Here is a 27,961-nt window from a genome sequence, read left to right as displayed (position 1 = left end):
TGACAAGCCAGTCTTCCTCAGATTAGGCCTCAAATTCTCTTAACTTTGTTCTTAACTCTCCAGTCTTAAAAATCAGAGAGAAGGAAACAAACAAAAGAATGTTCATAATTTAAATAATGGCAATCCAGGAAATAAATTACTTTAAAAAGTCTGATTGCCCAAGGAGAGGAAAAGACACCTCACTTTAACAGTGGTAACAGAGAAATATTTAAAAGCAAAATGGAATCTCAGAAATCTTCATTTTATAGATGAGGAAACTGAAACCTAGAGATGTTAAATGACTTGTCAAAAGAAATTAAGATTCAAATTCAGGACCAGTGACTGGAGAGCCTGTTTTCCCTACTATATCACACTATCCCTGCTGATCTTTTTCATCACAACTAAGTCATAGTACATTCACTTGCATTTGTTTTTCCACTGGAGGTAAAATTGTTTCCGTTGATCCATTCTCTTACCCTGTCTCAAAAAATGACTTTAGCACAAAGTTCAATTCAGCATAACAAATATTACAAGTTACAAGTTCCCAAGCTGGGAATCAGTTGTGAGTCTGGTAGAGTGTATGTAGGACAAGTACTGTTTCTGGAGTCCTAGGTAGTTATTGCTGAATCATTTTAGTCATGTCTGACTCTCTATGACTCCACTTGGGGTCTTCTTGACAAAGATACTGGAGTGGTTTTCTATTTCTTTCTCCAGATCATTTTGCAGATGAGGAAATGGAGGTAGATAGGGTTATATGACTTGTCCAGTTATACAGTTAGTGTCTGCAACCAGATTTGGACCCAAGAAGATTCGTCCAGGCACACTAACTACTCAAGTCTTAGCAGCCTCAGAGTCCCAGGACAGGGATTCAAATTCCAGTAACTTTGGGAAAATTATTCTACCTAAGGAAAGAAAGGACTGAAGAAGAAAACCTCTAAGATTCCTTAGAGGTCTATATCTGAGAGCCTATGACTACAGGTTGTAGGTAAAGGACATCATGTGTGAGTATATTAAAGCAAAGCTAACTGGTTTACACCAAGACTAAAGCCATGACCCAATGTGCCTCAATGATATGATGTTCTAAGCAAATGAGCAAACCATTTATAGATACTTTTTTCCAACTATAATTCACTGTACTCTGGATCTTCGCACCTGACAGTGAAGTTCAAGAGAAAACAGGAAAATACTTGACTGAAAGCATCCACATTTTGCATTTAAAGAACCTTTATTATTTCATAAGAGTACTAGGGACACAGAAAATAATGTATATATTTATTTTCCAGCAGTAGTTAAGGCAGCATACACATTACATTAGAAGAGCTCTATAGTCACAAATTAAATATCTTGATTTTAAAGTAATCAAGGACAAATCTGGCTCAAATACACTTATTATGTTTAAAACACACACACACACACACACACACACACACACACACACACACACACACACACACACCCCAATAAAAATATTAACCTCCACACACCACTTTTATGAATTACCATCACTGACGTTAAAAGCTGACAATAACTTGAATGTCTTTTATTTTAGCTTGGCATGCACTGGTCCCAATGTAGCAGCCAATTCCAGAAACCACAAAAGCTATGAATTGAAATAATGAAGTTGTAAAAGATGCTGGAGTATCAGAGGGGAAGAGCAGCACTGTCAGATCTGGAGAAGAAAGAGATAGGCAAAGTAAGAGCAGATTATGCTCATGGGGCACATTAAGACACTAACTTCATAATGAAAAAAACTGCATTCGCAGCATGAGATTCACAGATTTACAGCTGGCAGATAACCTTAATTTCTCACTTAACCAAATCTTTCATTTTATTGATGAGGAAAATAAGATCTGGAGAGGTTAAGTGATTTTCTCAGGCTATAATAAACTTCAGTGACATAGCCAGCATTTGAACTCATGTAGGACCTCTAATTTTTAAACCTAATGCTATTTCTGATAAAAACAAATTAATGAAAAGATCATAGGTAGAGAGCTGTAAACGCTTTAAAATAATCTTCAGCATTCAATAGGGATTTTTAGTAAGCACTTACTATGTATGTGCCAGGCTACAAAGACAAAATGAAAGGCAGCATTCTACAGTCAATTACTAGTCCAAATACCTTATTTTACAAATTAGGGAACTGAGGTCCAAAGAAAAGTGAAGTGAACATGCCCAAAGAATTACAAAAAAAAGGAGTGATAAATTTATCAAAGAAGAAGAGGAATAATTTTTTAGTTTAACTTTAAAAAGATAGATAGGAAAAAGGGAAAGGAGGTCATTTCAGTCATAGAGAATATGTTAATTTTTTTGCTTTTCAGGTCATGCTTGACCCCCTGTAACCCTGTAACTCTGTAACATTTCTGTCCATCTTAGAGTAATTTGTCACTTCCTTCTCCAGGAAATTAAGGGAGAAGTTAAGTGACTTACCTAGGATCACACAGCTAACATGTGCCTGAGACTGGATTTGAATTGAGATTCTCCCGACCAGTACTTAGTATAGTGTCTGACCTATAGCAGGGGCTTATTAAGTGTTTACTGAATTGAATAGAATCAAATTGGCTGGAAAAATACCTATAATTCAATTAATTCTATGAAGAATTAATAAGGAACTTTTAAAATAATGAAGCATACAGCTACTAAGCTGATAATAATGAGAAAATAGGAGAAGATGAACTAATGAAATACAAACAAGTTTCCTATTTTAGCCAACAGATCAAGGATGGTTCATCTTACACATTTGAAGAATATCAGAATGTAAGGAGCAATCCTTAGAGATAATCTCCACCAATCTTCATTTTATAAATGATGAAACTGAGTTAACTTAAACAACAGTATGGGCAAGAACTTACCAGTATCACTAATGAAAGTAACATTATTCATTTTTCAACCCTCACACCTCAACTCAACACGTCCCCCACATAACTGTGATTCTCAACTTGGAATTATTTCTGGTTAGAGCTCTCATTGTGACATAATTTCAGGCTTTTCAAGGAACAAAAACTACTTTTAATTACAGCACCAATACAATGAAGAATCGAGTGATTGCTTCAATGGTCACCAGTGAAGTTTGGAATGGTATGATACATTAGCCACATCCTTGATGGATTTTGTATGCATCTCATCACACTTTTATCAGGTTTTACTTTCAAATTTTCTATTATTAGTAGCAGCCTTTTGCCTCTCTCCCCCAAGAGGTCTAAAAGGTAGAGGTGAACAAGAAGGCATAATGAAAATGCCTTGCCTTCTTATTTTGTATACACTAGATTACCAATGGACAAACGGTCCAAGCTACACATTACCATTAAGATATTTCTCTCTGTTTATGAACACATGGTCTTCCAAAGGATATTCCCTTTGCATAGCCTTATTAAAAATTACACTTTCTGAGACTCAGTGAAGAGATATGGGAAGATACCTACAAACTATGGAGGTAACAAGTTATACAATCAGTGATGACTTCTCTTTAAAAAAATAAATTCTATTTGCCATATGGGATGACTGTTAAGGAAGGTAAAAGGCACACATAATGATGTAGGAAAAAAAAAACTTCAATTAAAAAAAATTTTTTTTAAGAACTGCACTTTCTTTTCTTGAAATGAGTAATATGAGAAAATCTGCCCTGCTATGACAAGCAGATCTCTGGCTTCTGCTCTCCTCCGCTACCTTGGGCAATGTGGTATCCAGCAATTATGCTGGACTTGGGAAGTCTCAGGTATCCTGGCTTCAAACCACTTATCTGAAACGATGGAAATGGATTAGATGAGTTATAAGAACCCTCCAATTTTAAAATCAATGACCTTGCTTTAACTCCCCAAGACCCTGATCACGTCACTTAATTCTGCCTTTTCCAGGAGGTGCACAGCACTGGAAACACGTTGCCTGACTGAGGACAATTACTGGAAAGATTATTGAATTTCCCAAGGATTACACAATCCGTAAGGGCTGTAACAGATCAACTACATTCCCCGATTTCAATCTCCAATTTACTCCACAGGAAAAGGGCTGCAACCTTCCTCAACCCTTCAAGCTGTTTTTAATCTTTTTTTTTTTTTAATTACACAAAATCAACTTTTTACTTGAAATGAATGAAAGGGAGCTCTGCTCTTTTGCAATCTGAATAGTAGCTCAGTTTCATACACAGATTAAAGTTTTTCCAAACTCACTTCCAATTCCTTCTCCACCACCTTTTGCAATTCCCTTGCCAGATATCAGAAAAGCAGGCATTTTAAAAGTGTTTTAGATTCCACCGAAATCCCAGGATAAGGAAAATATGACTTCTTGTTCTGGTTCAGGACAGAGTTCTGATAACAACCAGACCCTTAACTTGGAGGCACCAACCGGCAAAACGTTTACTCTTACCCAGAGGCCTGGAAATGCACCCTGTAACTACTTCCTTGTCCCAGTTTTTTACTGTCAAAGAAGTCCTGGGATTTCTTGACTCTCAGGAGTCAGTTTCCTCCCCCAAAAGCTTGCAGCCTTTATTTCCTGTTAGAGAAGTCAAAAGTAGCTTTTTAAAAAAAAAAGTCGAGCTCTCATGCTCAGAAGCACAAGGCCGGCTCCCCAGGCCGGCACCGCGCCGGGCACTGACTGCCCAGCTCTCCTGATGCAGGTGGTGTGATCCACGGAGGATTGCGGCGCACATGACGCTTACTAATGGGCGCGAGCTGCATTTTTAAGTTTTACAAAGTGCTTTATGCCCATTATGTTGTTTGGCAAAGCAAGGGTGCGGCGTGCACGGGGCATTCGTTTTTTAATGAGCAGGAAAGGGCAGCAGGATAACCCCCTACTCCGGTTCCCTTTGGATGGATTGGGACGTATGGCAAGGCTGCAAAGGCGCGACAAGATCCAGGGCGGGAATGTGCAAGGGGTGAGGGAGAGCTGGGGAGGACAGAGACGGGCGCCTCCTGGCGGCGGGGCGGGCTCTATCGCCTGCCCCCGGCTCGCTTGGGCTTAACGTAGAGAGGAGGCTCGGTTTCCCCAGGGTCAGTCCGCGGTGGCTTGCCTAGATTGCCAGTCATACAGCTCAAAAAAAAAAATCTCACCCTAGACTCCGCCCCCTCACACACTCACACTCACACACAAAACTCACAAACACACAAACACACACACACACACAGGTCGGCTCGCTCCGACCCATCCCCAAGTCTAAGAATTCTTCCGCGGGTTTGGCGGCGGCGGCGGCGGCCGAGCCCGCTCCAGAGGCCGCCGCCGCAGCAGCTGCCTGAACTCGGCCACTCCATAGTTGGGGGAGCGGCGGGGGTGGGCTGGAGGACGGCGCGGAGTGGGGCCAGTCGGCGAACGGACGACCGGACCGTTCCACTTCACGCTCACCCCTCCCACCCGCCTTCCTCTTCCCCGGGCCTGATGGAGGAGCCTCGCGCTCGCGCTCCGCGCTTTCGGCCCCCCCCCTTTTTTCCCCACCCCCCCCAGCCCGGCGCGTGCTCCTCAGTACGCCATGTAGCCGAGTTCTGAATAGGCACAAAGGGAGACGCCGCACAATGGGGCGAAACGGACCGCGCGAGGAGCAGCAGCAGTAGCAGCCCGCGCTCCCGTCTCGCTTCTTCCCCGGGTGCAGCGCTGCTCCGCTCCGGGTGGGGAGAGGTGGGAGCTTCTCCCGTGTGCACCCGGCAAACGCACTTAGGACACCCCCTCCTTTCATTTCCCGTCCCCTCCCCTGCTCCCGCCCCCACCCCGGCATGGATGTTGCAGCTACTTCTCCCAGACGCCCCGGATCCCGAGCTGCTGTGGCTGCAGCCGTTGCAGCCGCTTTTTATTTATCTCACACACTTACCTGGGACGAGTTCTGTACTTTGCAAGAGCGGGACCCAGTCGAGTTAGGGCGCTGCGCGTGTTGGGGAACGGGGCCGGGGAGTGGGGGGTTCCACAGGAGAAGTGGGGGGGAGGGCCTGGCTAGAGCGGCCCGGGGAGTTGGTAAGGGGTGGCGGGTGCCGTGTTTTTTTCCCCTCTCTTTGTGTGAGTGTCCCGTGCGCTGCGCTCTCGCGTGACGTGACGGGACTCCGTGTGTCATTTCCGCACAAGGACACAGGGAGCCCCCGCTGCAGTGGAACCACCAACTCCCCTCCGCCTCCCCCGCCTCGCTCCCCCCACCCCGCTCCTCCCCCTCCCTGGGCGCAGCGGGGCACACGCGGGACGAGCGCAGTCGCTCGGGCGTGAACAGCCCCGGGGGGAAGCGCGCACAAGAAGGGACATGTGGCGGGGAAGGAGACTTTTTTTGCCTTAATGCAGGCTCTTTAGCGCGCTGCTCCACGTGGGATGGGTTTGCCCGTTTCCAGTGAAAGCGGCGCCGCCGCTCTTCCCCGGCCCCAGCCCGTGGGGACTCCCCGCCCAGTAAGTTTCCCCGGGGAGGAGCTGCGCGCGCGGAGGCCTAACTGCCCTGGCTTCGCTTACAGCTTTTAACGTGGGGGAGCCACGGAGCCCTGTTTCAGCTTCCCACAGCCGCAGCCGCACCCTCTGAGGAGCTGGGAAGCAGCCACGCGGTCCGTGTTTTCCCCTTGCGCGTGCCATTCAAAATGGAATCGCTCACGCTTTAGTGCCACGGGAACTGCGACTCTTAAAGGCTTTTTCAAACTCAAGGTATAAGCAGCGTGCACTACTAGTTAACTCGCATTTTCCCCCTCCCGTGTCTTTTCCCACGTAATCTGCTTAACAGTCCTGACTGCAGGACGCTTGCAGAAATCCGCAGCCCTAAAAAAGCCCACTAGGGGCTTTGGAAAATGCTGGTTTTGGACACCAGGGAACACTGAAGCACCTACTCTTTCTCCAGATCCGCCATGGAGTTAGGCGGAGAGACAGCAGGCGACCCGGACAGAGGCTGGGAGGCATGGTTACTCTGGTCACTTGCAAACCACGGAAGTAGAAATCCTTATTTTATTTAAAGAATTAAGTTTGGAATCTCCGAGGGAGCTGTTTGTATATTATCACATCCACACAGAAAACAATTGACACAGAAAAATAAACCCACCGCACATTTAAGCCTGAATGAGGCACACAGAAAACAATTGACACAGAAAAATAAACCCACCGCACATTTAAGCCTGAATGAGGGTTCTAACTCCGCGAGCAGTAGATTCCGAAAAGATAAAAAGTGCAGTCTACACCTAGAGTAGTTTCATGAAACAAGTCTCACGGACTTGGCATAGTAAGAGTTGGGAGCGCGAACATTAATTCAAAATTTTAGAACCGGAATATAAATGAATCCCATAAAACTAGTTTGATTTCCTTTTTATCTCAAACGGAGACAAATTTAAAAAGAAGGAAGTCTTTAAAAAATCATTAACAAAAAAAGTCCCGGTGGGGGAAAATAATCATAAATTGGGAGAACATACAAACGATTCCATCTGCTGCACACATATAGTTAGCTGCCAGAGAAGACCATGTGGCATAGCCCTGTTGGTCAGTGAATACTTTTTTTTAAACTAATACAAAAACACATGCTGACTCCTATTCCCTGAATTCTAAACGATTAGAGATTGAGAACTGGGATTTTGGAGGCCTCTGAAGGCGAACCTCGGTCATTTTAGGAAAAGGAATTGCCACATTCTTTTATCTTTTCCTTAGCTTACGACTTTTGAACTCAAAGGATGCACAAATGAAGGGCAGAATCTTTTCAGCTGTGCCCCTCATGATAAAACCCTGAGGTCCCAGCTAAATTAAAAAAAAAAAAAAAAAAAAAAAAAAAAAACAACCACGCATGAAACACTTAGAATTGGACCGGGAAGCCTTGAGGAAGTTGAGTAAATAGGTTCTCTTTACCAATTCAAAAGTTGATAAAAGGGATAGCCCCCTAGAGCCAGAATCCTTCAAATTCAAAATAACTTTCAGTCTTATCTGCATTTAAAATGAAGAGGGGGGTGTGGAGGAGAGGGGAGGAGGTTAAATAATACTGAAAGACAATAGCTCCTCTAAAGGGAAGGTTCACCTTTTACCCTCTTAACTGCTGGGACTCAGATTTCTTTTGTAATTGTACTAAATAACCTAGGCAAAATTAAGGATTAGTCGTCTAGTTAACTGATCTAATCAGTTTTCCTCAGCTTGAATTTTATATCTATTTATCTATCTATCTATCTATCTATCTATCTATCTATCTATCTATCTATCTATCTATCTATCTGCTTTGTGTGTGAGAAGTTACCAACTGCCAAAGTATCTATAGCTATTCTACACCAATCAAAAAACACACATTACTTTGGTATACTGAAAAAAGTGTTGAGTTACTTCCAAATATTAGGACTTAAAATAGTTGGAAGAGGCATTTTGAAATAGCAATTTAAGGATGTAAAATTTGTTACTACAGTTTTTAGCAAGGGGTGTCTAAATTTTATGAATCTCAGATTCTTTGGGATGCCATTTGGGGTCTTCTTGGTAAAAAAAAAAAATACTGACATGGTTTGCCACATCCTTCTCCAGTTCGTTTTACAAATGAAGAAACTGAGGCAAATGGTTAAGTGACTTGCCCAGGGTCACAGACTTAGTAAATTTCTGAGAACAGATCTGAGTCTTACAGGCTAGACCCTCTGTTCACTGTGTGTGCTGCCCTTCAACCACCAGATTAGCCAGTTGTTAACTTGGATAATGAAATTTTCAGGAAGTATGGATCTAAAAAGCCAGGGCTAGGCTTTGTAAAGAAAGAAAGAAAAAGTGAGATATTTCCCAACCTTAAAAAGTTTGCATTGTAAATGAAGAAATAAGAAAAGGGTAGAAACTAAATAATTTTCATATTCATTCAGCTCTAAACCAAAGTTTTCCAAGAATTATCTAATCTTATTTAATGACTTAATATTCTATATTGAGAGCTGTTTAATTTCTGGCCCAATTATTTTAAATGATCAGGTTGCCTTTTTAACACATCTCCTTTGGAAAGCTTAAGCAAAAAAGAAATGCTCATTATTTTTTATTTTATAATTATAAAATTTTTGACAGTATATATGCATGAGTAATATTTTTTAATAACATTATCCCTTGTAATCATTTTTCCAAATTATCCCCTCCCTCCCTCTACTCCCTCCCCTAGATGACAGGCAATCCCATACATTTTACATGTGTTACAGTATAACCTAGATACAATATATGTGTAAATGCAATTTTCTTGTTGCATGTTAAGTATTAGATTCCGAAGGTATAAGTAACCTGGGTAGATAGACAGTAGTGCTAACAATTTACATTCACTTCCCAGTGTTCCTTCTCTGGGTGTAATTGTTTCTGTCCATCATTGATCAACTGAATGTGAGTTGGATCTTCTTTATGTTGAAGATATCCACTTCCATCAGAATACATCTTCATACAGCATTGAAGTGTACAGAGATCTTCTGGTTCTATTCATTTCACGCAGCATCAGTTCATGCAAGTCTCTCCAAGCCTCTCTGTATTCCTTCTGCTGGTCATTTCTTACAGAACAATAATATTCCATAACCTTCATATACCATAATTTACCCAACCATTCTCCAATTGATGGACATCCATTCATCTTCCAGTTTCTAACCACTATGAAAAGAGCTGCCACAAACATTTTGGCATATACAGGTCCCTTTCCCCTCTTTAGTATTTCTTTGGGATATAAGCCCAATAGCGAATTGCTCATTATTTTAAGTGAATAACATAAAAATTGGGCATCAATCTTAATTTTAAATAACTGACTGAAGTAGCTTCTTTAACCAAACCATAGTTGAGTCTAAAAAATTAGTAACAGATGTCAAAGTCAAAGAATTATTAGGTTGATGTTTAGGATTTGAAATGTCTCTAGTTAAGGTGTTCAGTGAGTGGCACTGAGCAAAAAAAAAGGAGCACTGGCCCTTTTTCCTTGCCCAATCAATTAATAACTCTGTGATCTTGGACAAATGACATCATCCTCTGGGCTCAATTTCCTCTTACATAAAATGAAGATACTAGGCTACATGAGAATTGAGAAACTTTTCAGGCCTAAATCTAAGACATTTTTCCTTTGATTTTTTTTTCAGTGCATAAACAGGTGACTTATTTGATATATATCAGAATAACAAATTTTATAATAAGAAAAATGAGCAGAACAAAGAGCGTTGTCTACAGTAACAGCAATATTGTAAGAAGAATAACTGAATGACTAAATTATTCTGAATAGTATACTCAAATCAACTACAAAGGACGTATAAAGAGACTGTCCACTTCCAAAGAAATAACTGATAAATGAAACTATGTATAGAATGCATTTATATGTAAATATATATATATTAGTATAAGTATATCAATATACACACATGTATGTCTATATCACATACATATGTTTGTTTAATGATGGATTTCTCTAGAGCAAGATAGCAAGGGAGGGAGACAATTTAGAACTTAGAATAACAAATTTTAAAGCCCTGTTTTTTCTCCAATAGTTTGGGTCATAGTATTGATCAATTCAACTCTACACTTTCTTTTTGATTATGCACACATGCTGATAAAGAAAGGTAGAAAAAAATTTCAGGACTATTCTGATTGGGTCCATATCAAATTGATATTATATAAGCTCAACTGGGTCCTCACTGATACTAGGCAATCATACTCATCAACTTACTATGGTACTTATCAATCATCTCACCTTGTAGAATGGCTCTTCCAAACCTTTTCAGCCCTCTCGAAACTTTCCATGGCTCCTTCTCTCCCCATTTTCTTAGCTGAGAATTTTGTTTCATATTTTACAGGAGAAAAAAATGGAAGCAATTTGTGTAAAATTTTAGTTTTCTTTCTCATCTTCTATCACTGAGATGTTTTGCCACTCTTTCCTCCTTTATCTGTCTCTCATGATGAGATGGCCTTACTCCTTTCCAAGCCTGACCACCTCTACTTGTTCAAAAGATCTTATTCCATCCCATCTTCTCTGACAGATTGACTCTTCTATCATCCCTACTCTTTCACTTACTTTTTAATCTCTCCATCTCTATTGGCTCATTTCTCACTGCCTACAAACATGCTCATGTCTCCCCCATTCTGAAAAAGTTCTTACTTTTTCCTAACATCCCCACTATTCTCCTTTATTTCTTCTGCCATTTATAGCTAAATTCCTGGAAAAGACCATCTAAAAGATGCTTCCACTTTCTTCTCATTCTCAAAATTGCTTTTTCCAAAATTATTCATGATCACTTGGTTGCCAAGTCAATTTAAAAATCTTTTCTCAATCCCCATTCTTGACTTTTCTGCAACTTTTGACACTTTTGAGCACTCTTTCTTCTTTGATACTCTCTTCTCCCATTGTTTTGGGGACATGTTTGTTTGTTTGTTTTCCTTCTTGTTCTCCTTACCTAGCTTACCTTCTTCTGTCTCTAGTTCCTTCTAACCATAGGATTCTGTCCTGGGCCCTACTTCTCTCTCCATAAGACCTTAGATGATGATCATCCATTACCATGGAGATGGTAATTAATCTGTGACCAAGGCCTATCAATTTCACTTTTACAATATCACTTCTCTGATACTGTTACTACCCTTTGACAGAGCCTCATCACCCCATGCCTGTATAGACATACCTGATTATTGCAGTAATCTACTGATGGGTCTGCTAGCTCCAAGTCTTTTTCTTTCCAATCTATCCTTAATTTAATCACTAAAGCAGCTTCCTAAAATGAATATCTGACTACCTCCTACCCCTCAATTCAACAAGCTCCAGGGACATGATTTTCTCCATAATCAAATATAAAAGCTTGTTTGACATTAAAAGCCCTTCATAAATCTGGTCCCCTTCTACCTTTCCAGTCTTTTGATACCTTACTTCTTGAGGAGTATTCTTTGATTCAGTAACATTGGTTTCCTGGCCATTCCATGAACAAGACACTTCATCTCTTAGCTATGGGCAATCTCTATGCTGATAATTCTCAAATTTTATCTAAACTGTTCTAAACTCTAGACTGAGCTCCAATCTTGATGAGATTAGATTCAGGGAACCAAAATGATAAGAATAGGGCTCCTGGTAGTCAGGGAGTTAAATAATGGCAGGTTCAGGGTTCAGAGAACCAAATGAAGAGGTTTGGCTACCCTAAATCCCCTTTAGGATTGGTGCAAGGTAGGGAGTTGTAGGAACCCCCTTTTGGGGCACAGAGGTCTTTCGTAAAGGAATTTACAAACCTGAAAAGCTGCTGGACTGATAAAAAGAAGTTTATTGTTGGCATTGGGAAGTCAGCCTTTGCTATGCATGAATAGAAAGGCTGAATTCCTTAGTGGCAAGGGTCCAGCAGAAAAGTAAAGTCTCTAGTCGAGAAATCCCCACAGAGAAGTATAAAGTCTCATTAGGGAAATAGGTGAGAATAAAGAGAGGGTAACTATGAAAGAGAATATCATTCCATCTGGCAGAGGTTTGAGGCTATGTCAGGGATGGGATATTAGGTCCTCTGCAAGGAGTGAGTTTAAAATTGGTTCTTTTTATATTAGAAGCCTTAGCTATAAGCTGAGGCCTGCTCCTGATGGGGGCTGGTCAGCTTGAGCTGGAATTTGAATAGAGTTGAATGAGTCTTCCTAGGCTTGATCTTTACTTCAATGGGAAGCTTAATCTCCTTGAAGGAGTTTTAGAAAGCTTTGGGGCTCCCTCATCAATCTCACATAACCAACTATCAGATATTTTGATACATATTAGATGTCCAGTAAATATCCTAAGGTGTCCAAAATAGAACTCCTTATTTTTTCCCCTTAAACTGAACTTCCTAATTATTGTAGAGAGCAAAATACTAGTTCCTCACAAGTTTTCCTGGAGTCCACACTATGCTTCACCCCTCAAATTCAATCTATGACCAAGACCTGTCAATTTCACTGTTGCAACATAATTTCTCTCCTCTGACACTGTTACTGTTCTTATACAGAGCCTCATCACCCGCACCCTTATACAGGTATACCCGGACCATTGCAGTAGTCTGCTGATAGCTCTGCCAGCTCCAAGTTTTTCCCTTCCACTATATCCTCAATTTATCTACTGAAATGACTTTCCTAAAATGAATTTCTGAGCATCTCCTACTCTTCCATTCAACAGGCTCCAGTGAGATATGATTGTCTCCATAATCAAATATAAAACAGTCTGACATTCAAAGCCCTTCATAAATCTGGTCCCCTCCTACCTTTCCAGTCTTCTGACACCTTAACTTCCTGAGGACTATTCTTTGATTCAGTAACACTGGCCTCCTGGCTGTTCCATGGACAAGATACTTCATCTCCTGGCTATGGGCATATTCTCTAGTTGTCCCTTATGCCTATAAGACTCTTCCTCCTCCTCTACAATTACTAATTCTGACTTCCTTCGAATACCAGGTAAAATCCTACCTTCTGCAAGCCTTCCCTTAAGCCCTCTTAATTCCAGTGCCTTCCCTATTCCTATATTTTATCTTGTACATGGCTTGTTTGTATATATTAGGCATATTTGCTGTCTTGGTATTCACATATACACACATATATACACATACATACATATATACATACTTATATACATGTTGTCTCTCCCATTAGATTATAGACCCTTTGAGGACAGGCATTGTCTTTTGTCTCTTTGTGCATCCTCAGCCCTTAGCAGAGTGGCTGGACTGCTTAATAAATGTTGATTAATTGATTGTTTATTTCTTGATATGAGTCATGGAATTTTAGGAAAGAATCTCCATTTCAAATATTAAAGGGTAATTGCATTTAATTACTAACATTATTTCTTAAAATACTTCCTTATGACAAAAATTTATGGGAAATATTAATATTATTGATAGATGTTTATAAAATGTTTTAAGATTTGTAAAGCATTTTGCCATGTGATCCTCCCAATAGGCCTGTGGAAACTAAGACAGCTATTATTTATTTCAATTTTATAGATATGGAAACTGAGGCACAGTGAGGTTGTGTTATGGTCATCCAGAAAGTATTAAAGGCAGGCTTTAAATAAGGAATGACTAAGAGGTGGAGACGGTGTATAGCTACTATTGCAAATAAAGTGACATTTATATACTCTAGATCTAATGTTTACAAAGGTTTGACATGAATTATCACAAAACCCTGTGTAAGTAACATTATATTATAATAATTAAAAATAATACTGGAAAAGTAAAGGGTCTTGCTTTTAGTGTCACAAGTACAATACAACTTCTGGGCAGATAACTGCTAGTGCTTAATTAGTATATTTATAAAATATTAGATCAAAAATGAGAGAATTCTCAGGGTTGTATTTTTTTCTTTTATTGAAAATAAAATAATTGATGTTTTGCATTACTGCACACATATAATCTATACCAAATTGCTTGCCTTCTCAAGGAACAGGGAGAAAAAAGAAGAAGAGAGAGAATCTGTAACTTAAAATTTTTTTTAAAAGGAATGTTAATGATTGCACTTATATAACCTAGATCAAATTGCTTACTATCTTAGGAAAGAGGGAGGGAAAAGACAGACAGAGAAAATTTGGAACTCAGAATCTTACAAAAAATGAATGTTAAAAATTGCCTTTACATGTAATCAAAAACAAATAAAGTACTATTTAAAAAACAAAATGTAAAAAACTGGTTTTGTATATAATTTTTTTTAAAAACTTAAAAAAGAAGAAAATGAATATCAGGTAATCAGGTAACAAAAAAAAACTAAAGTGATAAATATAAAGAGCTTATAAAGTAAAAGGATTATGTTTCAAAAATCAGCATATAGGCATGACTACCACTTCTGGTGTGAGGGCTTGCTAAGCCTTATTCAGAGCTGCTCATTGGCCACACAAGGTAAAACCTTGGGGCTAAATCAGGTTGAGGGCAACTGATAGGCCTCAAACCAAACTGCTCTGGGAATTAGGGGGATGTTTACCCAAGCATGTTAAGACTTCCCCCAACTGAATGGATTGAAGAGAACAAATTGTTTAAAGACAGTGAAGACCACTGAAGCAGGTGCTATGGAAGAATTAAAACTTGGTTATGTATCAAAGATGTCAAGGTCATCCACTGCATCCAGAACCATCCCCAGTCATTGTTTTTGTCCTGCAACTATATTTTGATGAATCTAGGAGACAGAGTAAGGCTGATGGCATTGTGCAACTCTGCCTAACTTAAATCCAATCACAAGGGTCAAGGAATCACTCCATGTCACTGGTTCCTCTTCAAAGAAAGAACAAAGAACATCAGTAAGCTCCATGTATATTGTATCCATGTATGTAATATAAGTAATAAAAAATGAAATAATAAAAGAAAATTAGTTAAATGGCATTTCCCAACACTTCAAATTAAAGCTGCGATTAAAAGCATTCAATTATTAAATTTACCCCAGTAAAAAACACTTAAAAAAAAAACTAGACTACTCTGCTTAAAAGGACAAATAATATCTTATGCTTTCACATTTGTAGATGTGAAAAATAAGAAAAAATATTACAAACATAAAATTAGAATATAAAGTTTTGGAAAATGAATATAATTTTTAATAACTTTTAAACTGTGAAAGATTTTAATCTTTGTTACAGTTATGAGGACAATATTTAGAATGACTTTTTAAAAAAAATAGTCAAGTTAAGATAGTGCCACAGATTTTTCTGGCTACTTGTGGGAAATTTCTACTATATTTTTTACCTGCTGTATTCATTCTTTTGCCAAGTCTTTCATTTCAAATAGAAGTAGTTAGTTGATCCAGGTTTCTTAAACAACAGAAAAAGGAGATGAAAAGGAGGAAAGAAAAAAACCTTTAATGTTATTAAATGGAGTTTAATAAAAAAAAAAAAAAAAGTTACCTCCCCCCCTTCTTCAACATATCCAGGCAAATAAGCTTTCTGAGACTGTTTCTTCATTTATAAAATGAAAAAGTTGGACCAGATGGATTCAGATTCCTTCCAACTTTAAATCTACCTTAGTTTGGGGTAGGATAACTTTTTGAATTTTAAAATCATTTAACTAACCTTCTTCCATTGATATTGAAGAAAATAACAGATGTCAGGAATTGGAAGAGTCCAGAGGCTCTCTAGTCCAACCTGCCCCAAAACAAGAATAAATCATCCAAACTTGATTGATGAGTTTGAGGTAGACACCAAGTGATGAGTTTGAGGAGAGCAAATGGCACTAAATGATGAGATTGGTGTAGGCCCATCAAATATTGGGATTCAATTACATGATAATTTCACAATGGCCTTTTTCTTTGTCAAAAAGTACATTTATTTATGAGAAGAGGTTACAGAAAAAATGAAGAGATACCTCAGGGGTGGTAAAGGTGAAATAGATTTGGGAGAGCATATAATTAACAAGAAAAGGGGTTTTAATAATTAACAATGGAAAAGACAGATTCCCTAATGGAACTCACAATTAACCAGGAGAAAGGTACTCCATGAGGAGGGAGTCTGCCATTAACCCAGGCTAAATCCATAGAGGAGTTTCCCTAAGAGTTAGTTACCTATAAGATAGAGAAAGACAACATGAGATGTGGGGGAGGGGAGATGGGAAGCAAGACACACAGTGAGACAGGACCTGTAGGAAGTTAATTCAAAAGTGATTCACAAGATGGAATGCGCCATGGGCAGATTTATAGGAGAAATTTAACCTGGAGGTTTGACATAATGTTGTGCCACAGTTTCTCTAAATTTTCCTGCCTCGGTTTCCCTGAATTGTTCTGCCTCAGTTCTTTGAATTGTTCTGCTTCAATCCCCCTGGTTGCAACCCCTCCTTCCTGACCATTAGGGCTGATATAATTAGGGCTGGGAGCCCTGACCATAAGCATTCCATAGAGCCATAAATTGCAGATGAGTTACTTGGAGATATGCTTACATATCTCTAAGTTCCAGACTTTCTGTCTCTAAATAACTACCCCCATCACTCTCAGTTTATCAGAATTTATGGTTCTACCCCAACCCTGTCAGAACCGGATTGAAGGTCCGTTTCTGGAAATTCCCGTTCTCACCAGAGTTTGGACTTTACGCCCTTGCCTTTGTCTCCCCTGATCACTTAGAGCCACACATAAAAATCATTGGAATCTCACAATCAATATTGGATTCTTTGAGACAAAAGTCCAGTTCAGCCCTAGAGGCAGAATGGATTCTACTTTGCCTCCAAACTATCTCTCCCTCTCAGAAACCCAAATAAAATATTAAAAACGCTCTAATCTCTATCTTGCCTCAGTTTCTCCAGCATTACAATAACTTGACTTTCTGATTGGATATAGTAAAGTTGGGTTACTCAAGACTTCCCCATCTTATAAGGGGCTATAAGGTTTAGCTGATCCCCATCAGTGCTCTTCCCTGATTGTTTCAGGGAGTAATTTTCTCTGCCTTCCCCACCTAATTTCTCAGGATCTCATCAAGTTGAGGCAAAATAAGATTATGAATAAAAAATTCTATAGCTAATTAGATTAGTTGCTTATTCAACCTTCATTGGGCATTCCATAAAGACTCAATCCTACATCTGTATATCTTTGCATAGGCAGTGCTTCATGGCTGAGATAGATGCATTTCCTCTTCATTCTAATACAAAGGAATGCGTAACTCTCTTTAAGGCTCAGCCAAAATGCTGCCCCTTACAAAAGCCCTTCCTACCCCCCCTTTCCCCTTTAATAGAGCCTTCTACTAATTAGTCTTGCATTTACCTTGTATTTATTCAGTACTTACCTATACACTTGTACTTTCCTCCAAATAGACAGCAAGCCCTCTTAAGGACAGAGTTGTTTTCTTGAAGTTTAAATATTCCAAGAACCTTAGCACAAATTTTGGGATTTTCAAGACACTAGATGATTGTCCAAATGAATCAAAATGAATCTTTATGTATTGTTGTAGCTGGGTAGAACTAACCTATTAATAATACATGGTTGTTGTTGTTCAGTTAATTAGTTATATGAGACTCTACATGGCCTCATGTGGTTTTCGTGGCAAACATATTGGACTAGTTGACCATTTCCTTCTCCAGTACATTCCCATTTTACAGATGAGGAACTGAAAAAATAAGAGGTAAGTGATTAGCCTAGGGTCACACAATTAGTCAGAATCTCAGGCAACATTCAAACTCAGATCTTCCTGACTCCAAGCTGAGTGTACTACCTAGCTGTCCCACTGATAAAACATAACATTATAATTTAAGATTTCAAACATCTCTCAGAGCCATCATAGTCTAATCTAGTTAAATGCTTGGCTTGCACAGTAGGATGGCATGGTAGAAAGAGAATTTCACCCCAAATCAGAAGATCTAGATTTGAGAGCCACACACATGACTTTGGGTCAATTAAACTCTGACCATCATAGTTTCCAATTGTAGAACTACATGTGGGAGGTTGAACTAGATGAGCTCTAAAAGCCCATTCCAGCTTGGTCATATTAGGATTCTGTAAACAAAAGCCAAGGGTAGAAAGCAAGCTGGTAAAATCTCAAACTCAATTTCAAAGCCCTTGAGAAAACAGTTGCCAATTTGAACTGAGGCTCATTTGACTCTAGAATGCAGGCCTGAGGCTCTGCAGCCACTTGGGGCCCCCAGGCCCAGAAGGGGACCTGAAGGGCTTGCAGTCAGGCATTCAAGGACACCAGCCCATTGTCAGAAGCTAGGAGGAGGCAAGGTTTCTCCACAGAGTGCAAGTAGCAAGTATAGACTGGTTTCCCAATCAGTTAAACCTCATTAAGGGGGGAAAAATGAACTTCAGATGCCCTAGTATGTAATTGATTTTATAAATGGTGTTGGGCTGTAGATACAGCCTTTCAAAAAGCAATAATTAGTTTCTTATTGTCCCTAAGCCCCTCCTCCTCATAATCTATCCATCAATCAATCAACAAACATTTATTTAGTACCTACTATGTGCTGAGGCATTAGGGACACAAAACCAAAAATGAAACAAACTCTGCCCTACATTCTATTAGAGGAAATACATATTTTCTCCCAGATCTTAAAGAAACCAAAATTAAATCAAGATTCTAATTAGAGCAGTTAAATGGGACAGTAGACAAGATAGTGTGGTGAGAAGCAACAAAACTGCATTTTAGTTTCAACACACACACATTTTAGTTTCAAGTACACACACACACACACACACACACACACACACACACACACACACATTCATACACAATTTTTATTAAGCATCAGAAGGGTGTGGTAGAGAGGCCGGAATCTATCTTCGAATCAGGAAGTGATGTCCATGACATATGATTAACTGTGTTGGCCATAAGCAAGTCATTTGACCTCTTAGTGTTCCTAGGCAACTCTTTGACATGTCAAAAAAAATTGACATCTACATGGCTAGAAGGAGTTATCACACTAAAAGTTTCACAAACTGATGAAATCACAAGTCCCAGGCAAAAAAAAAAAAACCCAAATGTAAAAGAATGGATTAAGCGCTTGTTTGTAACACCATTTGGAATTTCTTGACAAAGATACAGGAGTAGTTTGCCACTTCCTTCTCTTACTCATTCTGCAGATGAGGAAACAGAGGCTAACAGGGTTAAGTGGCTTGGCCAGGAGTCAGTGTCTGAGGCCAGATATAAACTCATGAAGATGATTCTTCTTGACTCCAGGTCAAGTGCACTATCTATTTGTTCATGTTGAACACTAAGAAAATAAAAATTAATCAAATAACAGATATTTATTAAGCACCTATTGTGTGTGACCTAGGGTACATAGCTTTTGGGAGGACCATTAGTAACTAGAAAAATCAGAAAAGACGTGTGGAAAGTAGCTTTTGGTTTTTAAGTCCCTAACAAAGGCTCCCAGCTCCTCACCCCCACCACTACTACCTTATCAAGTTGGTCAGGCAATTTAATTATCCCTAGAGTTTCTCTATATATTAGGTCCAAAAAATTCTGGGGAAAAATGCAAGGAACAATACAATAATTGAGCTCTATTCAGCCCTCAGCAGTATTCAGAGTCATAGAATGGAAGCACTGGAAGAAATCCTATTGAATGATTAGTGCAATTTTCACATTTTTTGCAACCTGAAAGGTAAAGGTAAAATTTTGCCTCCCATCATACAACTAGCTAATGGCAGAATTTGGACCAGAAACTGGATCAAATGCTTCTTGCAGCTATTGTTAAGGGAAACTGGCTTAACCCAACCCTTATAAGACGGGCAATGTGGACTCTGGGGTGTGCACAGATATTCTATCCCTGGTTCCAATCTGCTAACTGTAGTGTTCGAGTTTAGCTTTCTGGAGGTCTTGGGACCAGCCTTAGTTTCAGCAGAGTAATCCCCATAACAATAGCCAGAGATAAAGTCCAAATTTTTTATTATCTCTTTCACTTGGGGCCTGGCTAGCTTTCTGGAGGGCCTTCAGACGGGACTTGATTTCAGTGGAGAAATGAAGGAGAGCCACCAGGAGCCTGATCAAAGGTCTCTCGTCCAGTCCTTGTTGGCTCTTATATACTCTATTATAATTACGTTATTGTAGGTGTCTGTCAATCTTGTAAAACTATATTAAATACTAAGCACATGTAAAACTAGATAATCATTGTCTTATCAATTCCACTGAATTAACACTTTGTAAAAATCCTTGTTTCAAGTACATTTCTCCAGAATCTGGCCCATTACATCTCTTGCTTTCTTTTGTTTTAGAATATAAGGTGGTCACACCCACCCTGATTTCTCAGGGAGGTGAGAATCCCAAAAAGGGGGTGATCATGCCTTCCCTGACTCCTCAAAAAAGGGGGGAAAACACCAAAAAAGGAGGTGATTATGCCCTTCCTGACATCACAGGAAGGGAGATAAAAACACCAAAGGGAAATGGGGAGTCAAACCAGATTTTGTTAGCAGGTTTCTGAAGGGTCTCACTTGAAATAGGTATCATCAGCATGGGAAATATTACACAAGCACATAGACAGGCTAGTAGTGATGTAACAAATGACATGAATCAACACGAGGCATTATACATGTCCATAAATCCTATAAATAATCTAAAATCAAGCTACTGTCCATTACTTCATGTGTCAGGGAATCCAATGATTCCTGCTGGTTTTGAAGTTCTTTAACAGTCTCATTATCAGCCATGCTCTTTCAGTATCAGATGTTTCTTAGATCTTCTTTTTTTTCAAGGTTTTTTTCCTTTTTCTGACTCTCTCCAATGGACAAGACGAATAAGGTTTGTTGGCACCCATCTGATTCCTTCTCCATCTATTAAGATACAAGCAAACCCTCTCCCCCAAGCAGTTAACCTATCTGGTTATTCACCACTTTCTGAATCTCTCCTCATCACCTGGTGATTACATTGGAGCTGCTCACACTGGATACTGCCCTTCTATTGGGTTAAAAAGCCTATATTTTCCCCAATTGTAATCCCTTTCTCCTATCTGATTACTTCTCTGCTGATTGATTATATCAGAGTATTGAACTTTTAAAGACTCTCTAGGTGTAACCTCAGCTGCCATCATACCTCACTTGTTTTTTGTTTGAGGTCTTGTAGTTGGGCCCCGCCTCTTGTTTCCCAGAGTTATTTTACATTCTGAGGCCCAATGAAAGCCTCTGTTGCATTTTGGATATGGGGTTTTCTCACTCTGTCTTTATGCCTACATTGAGCTTTCAGATGCCCTACTTTACCACATTGAAAGCATTGTCAAGTCTCTCTGGAAGTCCCTTGCCAAGAGGGACCCTGTCTTCCCATGTTCTGCATCATAACTTGGATATAAAAGGCATTTGTGCCCACTATTGCAGTGTCTTATGATCTCCTCTAAAGGAGCATCCTTGTGTAGTTCCAGAATAATTCTTCTACAAACCTCATTAGCATTTTCTTTAGCAAGTTGTTTTATCATTATTCTTATAGCTGCATTTTTTCCAATTGTTTGTATGACAGCTGTTTGCAGACAACCCACAAAATCAGCTAAAGGTTCATTTGGACTTTGCTCTATTTTTGTGAAGGCTTCTCCTTGATCTTTTCCTGGGAGGGAGCCCCATGCTTTGATAGCACATAGTAACACAGGCTAGAAGTGATGTAACAAATAACACAAATTAACATGAGGATTTATACATGTCCATAAATCCTAGAAATAGTCCAAAAGGAATCCATTGTCCATTAATTCATGTGCTAGGAATCCAGTAATTCCTGTAAGTTTTTAAGTCCTGCAATATTCCCATCATGCGTTAGAGAATCCAATGGTTCCTGCAGATTTTGTTCTTAGGTTTTCTCCTTTGTTTTGAGGTTTTTTTCTTTTTCTGTTTCTCTCCAGGTCCTTGCCACCCATCTGTTTCCTTCTCCATCTGAAGAAATACAAGCAAACCCTCTCTCCCAAGCAGTTAACTTATCTAGTCCCTTCCATTTGCCACTTTTTAGATCTCTCCTCATCACCGGGAGATTACATTGAAGCTGCTCGAATTGGACACTGCCCTTCTGTTGGGTTAAAAAGCCTGTATTCTCTTCAATTATAATCCCTTTCTCCCATCTAATTACTTTTTGGCTGATTGATCATGTAATCACTTTCTGCCATCTGATTGCTTCTCTGGTGATTGATCACTTCTAAAGACTCTCTGGGTGTAACCTCAACAGCCATCATGCCCCACCTGGGCCCCTGAAGCTGGGCCCTGCCTCTCATTTTCTTGGGTCAATCTACATTCTGAGGCCCAGTGGATGCCCTCGTGGCAGTTTAGACATAGGGTTTTAGGTCTTCTCCCTCCCTATCTTCTCACTCTATCTCAATACCTACTCTGAGCTCTCAGATGTCCTATTTTTCCACATTGAAAACATGGACGAGTTTCTCTAGAAGTCCCTTGCCAGGAGGGACCCTGTCTTCCCATGTTCATCACAGTCTGGGTATAATAAGCATTTGTGCCCACTGTAGCACAGCGTCTTATAATCTCCTCTAAAGAAGCATCTTTGTTTAGTCCCCATATAATTCTTTTGCAAATCTCATTGTCATTTCCCTTAACCAGATGTCTGGGCATTATTTCTGTAGCTGCATTCTCTCCAATGGTTCTTGTTACAGCTGTTTGCAAATGTCCCACAAAATCTACAAAGGGTTCATTGGGACCTTCCTCTATTTTTGTGAAGGCTTCCCCTCGATCTTTCCCTGGGAGAGAACCCCAAGTTTTTATAGCAGCAGTAGCAATTTGCTCTTATGCTCCTATGGGGTTATTAATCTGTGCTGAAGTGTTTTTATTATGACCTTCACCTACTAGTTGGTCAAAAGTGAATTATGTGTTAACTCCTGTTTCCCTATTTCGTCTGGCTTGAATCCTACATAATTCATGATACTCTGAAAGCCACAACAAGTTTTGTCCAGATTGCAAACACGTCCTTGCTATGGATTTCCAATCACTGGACGTTAGGATTTCATAAGCCAAACTATCTAGTAACATCTTACCATAACACGATGTAGCCCCATAAAGAGTGCAACCCTTTTTCAAATCCTTAATTTTTTCCAGATCAAAAGGAATGTATCTTCTCCATTGTTGACCTGAAGAATCAAGCTCTTCAATCACAGGTTATGCATTTATTGAATCAGATATATCCTGTCCTTCATTTTTTGCCTTAACCATTACCTTTTGTAATCTTGTCATAGGCTGCTTCATAGGTAATGCTGATTGTGTTACTACCTCTCCTCCTCCTCCTTCTCCCTTCACCCATGAAGGGTTAATTGAGGGAAATAGGTTCAGGGGATGGGGAATGCCCTACTTTCTCCTTCTATGAAGCACCACACTCAGAATTGTAATTAACTCCTTTCTTGTCTAATTCTTCATCCTTTTCACCTAGTTTATTTGGCATCTCCCCCTCCTGTTCTTTCTTCTTTTTCCTTATTCTAACACTTACTTATATAATTTCCTAAAGCCAGTTGTATTAAATTATATGTATTAAGTGTATCTTTGAAAATTGAGTCAGATCCATTTTCATTATACAATTGATATAGTTGCTCTCCTACTAATTTCCATTTCTCTAGATCCAATTCTTTTTCCTTAGAGAATCAAGGAGATATATACTGTACAGTTTCTAAAAGTTCAGTGATCTGCTTCCAAATTATAATCAAACCTTGGCTTTTCATAAGTCTGACAATGCTATATACACATTTTCCTTGAAGAGGAAACGAAGGCTGTTTTCTAAACATCTGTCCCATTTCAGCTGAAGCACTAGTTTAGTCCTTTACAAAGTTTCCTTCTTGTACTCACCCTAGTTTCTGGGTCACAGATGAAGGTTCTTGGCCTGACGTCCAGGCACCAAAATGTAATGTTCTCTGTTGTGGTTTCCTTGCGGTTCTCAGTCTTTGTTTCAGTTCAGTAATCACCACAAGAGTAGCCAGGTGTTAAAGTCCAAATCCTTTACTGTCTCCTTCAAAGTCCTATCTCCTTTACTTGGGGCTCGGCTAGTTTTCTGGGGGCCTTCCGGAGTCTTGGTTTCAGTGGAGAAGTGAAGGAGGAGAGCCTACCACCAAGGTGGTGTGAGATGGGATGAATCTTTCTCAGTCCAAGAGCTTGTGCTCCAGCCTTCAGCCTCCAGCTTTGTGTCTGCTTGTCTCTGAATCTCCCTGCCTGAGGCTTCTAGTTTATATGCCCCACACTGAGTACAAACCAATAATTCTATCACTAGGAAACCATTATTTGTTGTACGATTAAATCAATGCTAAACTAGATTTAACCATTGTCTTCTCAATTCCACTTAGTACATTGTTTCAAGTTCTGGCCCATAACATTTCCTTGTAGTATTAAATCAATCATACAGAACCATGCTAAATTAGATAACTATTGTTTCTATCAATTCCACTGACTTAGTACCTTGTAAGAATCCTTTGTTTCAAGTTCAGAGTTCTGGCCCATAATAGGTTGCCACCAGGTAAACTGAGGCAGAACAATTCAGGGAAACTGAGATAGAACAATGGAAAGTGTCATACACATCCAGAGAGAACTATGGAGACTTAATATGGATTAAAGCATAGTATTTTCATCTTTTGTTGTTGTTGTTTACTTGGGTTTTTTCCTTTCTCATGTTTTTCCCCCCTTTTGAAGTGATTTTTGGGGGATGCAATATGATGAATATGGAAATATATGTAGAAGAATTGCACATATGTAACTTATACAAGATTGCTCGTTGTCTTGAGGAAAAGGGAAAAGAGGAGAGGGAAAAAATCTGAAACACAAGGTTTTGCAAAGGTGAATGTTGAAAACTATCTTTGCATGTATTTGGAAAAACAAAATGCTATTTTTTTTTAAAAAGGAAGAGAGTCAGAGAAGAGAAAATAGAAGCATCTTTTGCAGACAACCTTTTTTTTCTTTTTATTAAAGCTTTTTATTTTCAAAATATATGCATGGATAATTTTTCAACATTAACCTTTGCAAGGGCAAGCAATCCAAAATATGTTAGACATGGTAAAAATATATGTTAAATCCAATATATGTATATATATATATATATATATATATATATATACAATTATCTTGCTGCACAAGAAAAATCAAATCAAAAAGGAAAAAATGAGGAAGAAAATAAAATGCTAGCAAACAACAACAAAAAGAGTAAAAATGCTATGTTGTGATTCACACAACATAGAGAGACCTGTAGGAACTGAATGTGGACCACCACATAGCATTTTCATGCTTTCAATTGATGTTTGCTTGCATTTTGTTTTTCTTCTCAGGTTTTTTTTTTTCTAGATCCAATTTTTCTTGTGCAGCAAGATAACTATAAATATGTATACACATAATGGATATTTTAACATATTTAACATATATTGGACTACCTGCCATATAGGGGAGAGGGTGGGGGGAAAGGGGAAAATCTGGAACAGAAAGTTTTGTAAAGGTCAATTACCCATGCATATATTTTGTAAATAAAAAGCTTTAATAATAATAATAATAAAACTAAATTAAAAAAAAAGAAATTAAATTGATGAGAGTTAGGGAAGGGGGAACCTCTCTTGGGTCTGCACAAAGATAGTCTTTTGACAGCACAGAGTCCCCAGTAAATGAATTTACAAGCCTGAAAACCTAGATTGATAAAAAGGGTTTATCGTAGGGATTTGGAAGTAAACTTTAGTTAGTAAAGTTGAGGGTAGAGATTAAAGGGCACCGGATTAGGTCCGGTGGGCAGAAACCCTTGGCATGACCGACATAAGGATGCCATGCTTAGGACTTTTGCAAATGTGGACTCCAAAATAGCCCCTTTTATAATGGGGGCTCTTGGTGATCTTGAAGGTGGGTGGAGTCCCAGGCTCAGCATTGAATAGAATTCAATGGATTTTCAGGTAAAGAAGAAACTGTGGGGGCTGGGAAAACTCAAGTCAAAGGTCAGCCATGGGGGGGGTGTTCTTAAAGGGACCTCAACCCCCCATCAAAATGAGAGAGTGAAAATGATAAAGGAAGAAATCTAATGAAGGAGAGGGGATGGATACAGATGGGGATTTGCTCTGGCAAGGAGAAGGGTTACTTTTTCATGTGAGTCAAGAGTGAAGGAGGAAATAATAGTTGAAGACATTTGAGGGACATGAGATGAGGAGGCAGGGAGAAGAGAGAGCTTTTAGCAAATGCTTTAATTAAATTAATTAATTAAAAATGAAGCAGCATTCTCAGCTGAGAGGGTGGAGAGAAGGAATTATGGGAGATTTGGTAAGAGATTATATACAATGGAGGTTGAAAAGAAATTTCAAGACCGAGCCTTACATAGGGTATGGGATATAGATATTTTTGATAAAAAAAAAATAGTTGGACATGGAGTAGAATCAGAAGGGGATAGGGTCAAGAAAGCAGAAGAAGGAGGAAGGATTCAGGAGAAGGGGTGATGGACCACAGTGTTGAAAGCTACAGGGAGGTCAAGGAAGAAGGAAGGCTGAAAAAATTTTAATGAATTTCAAAATCACAGAATTTTTGACTTAGAAGCAACTTCCAGGGCTATCTACTATACCTGAAAAAGAACAACCATAATAGGAATTACTGAAGGGGGAAAAAAAAGCTTTTACTAAGTATTTACTTTGTGCAAAGCATTGTCCTTGTTCTCAAGGAGCTTACATTCTAAACAGGAAGACAAAATCTATAGAAGGTTACAGCTGCAAATCAGTTGGAAATGTCACATGGTCCTTAGAATGCATAATGTACCTGGCAAGATATCATCAAGTTTTTTTGAATGAAGACATTCCAGGTTTTGAATGTCTTGAAAAAAAAGTCTCTAAGACCTTTTGCTCAAAGAATCCATTCTTTCCCAAGCAAGTCAATTTAACTGAGTTAGTTCTAATTGCTAAGAAACTTCTCCTTATTTAAGCCCAAATCTACCATTTTGCAATTTCCAGCCATGATTCCTACTTCTATCCCTGGGATTAAAGTAAATAAATGTAATGCTTTTTTTCTGATGACAGCCCTTCAATTATAGAAAGATACCTATCATAGCCCTCCTAATCACTTTTCTTCTCCAGGCTGTCAACAGAATTTTTGAATGTTATTCAGACTGGACCAGATTGGACTAATCTGGGATTGGCCTAAACTGAACAGAGCAGGCCAGAGGCAGGTGTGTCAGGACATAAGTAGGAGTGTAATTTATTTCAAAGTGAGGAAAATGACTTTCATGCAAGAAAGGAGAAAGGGGCAACTAGATGATGCAGTGGATAGAGCATCAGCCCTGAAGTTAGGAGCCTTGAGTTCAAATCTGAACTCAGACACTTAATACTTCCTAGCTGTGTGACCCTGGGCAAATCACTTAATCCTAATTGTCTCAGCAAAAAAGGGGAAAAAAAAAAAGGAGAGGAAGAAAAGGTAAAAGGGGATTGGGAGGACTTCTTTTCCTCTTTGCTGAAGGAGAGTTTAACATGCTAGGATAAGGCAGTGCTTATAAACCTAAATGGGCTGGATTATGACGTAATCAGTTTTAGGTCTTCTGTAGCAGTTTCCCAGGCAGGTTCATTCATGAACAATGTAGGCACTTCTGGGTCCTGTGGGAATAGCTCCAAGTTGATTGTTATAGAACCAAAGTTACTGTGGTGGGAACAGGAGTGTTCAGTTCGGAACAGGAATTGTGAGCAAATCGAGAGAAACGATTGATGACTTCAGGCTGCGCTCTCAGGTCCCTTGAGGAGTTGGGTCCCTGGGAAATAGGGGGCAATGAAAGCCTGGTACTGGCCAATCTCTCTCCCTCATCTTAACCCCTTGATGAACTATTATCAAA

General features: G+C 39.3%; 1 protein-coding gene and 1 long non-coding RNA gene across 2 annotated transcripts in view; both read right to left on the bottom strand.

The window, feature by feature from the left end:
• Positions 1–6,061, bottom strand: part of BEND3 (BEN domain containing 3) — a 61,590-nt gene extending 55,529 nt beyond the window's left edge. The window contains exon 1 of the mRNA XM_074310162.1: positions 5,771–6,061. The gene's annotated coding sequence lies outside the window, so the exon portion shown is untranslated. The remainder of the gene's footprint in view (positions 1–5,770) is intronic.
• An 8,087-nt stretch (positions 6,062–14,148) lies between these two features.
• Positions 14,149–24,305, bottom strand: LOC141541215 (uncharacterized). The gene is made up of 5 exons (XR_012481692.1): positions 23,986–24,305; positions 17,531–17,851; positions 15,836–15,907; positions 15,513–15,577; positions 14,149–15,047 (listed from the first exon to the last, which is right to left on the bottom strand). It is a non-coding gene; the product is annotated as an uncharacterized LOC141541215 (long non-coding RNA).
• Between the last annotated feature and the right edge of the window lie 3,656 nt (positions 24,306–27,961).

This window comes from Sminthopsis crassicaudata, chromosome 4 (genome assembly GCF_048593235.1).
Source record: "Sminthopsis crassicaudata isolate SCR6 chromosome 4, ASM4859323v1, whole genome shotgun sequence".
NCBI classification, from domain to species: Eukaryota; Metazoa; Chordata; class Mammalia; order Dasyuromorphia; family Dasyuridae; genus Sminthopsis; species Sminthopsis crassicaudata.
This window is presented reverse-complemented; position numbering and strand designations above follow the sequence as displayed.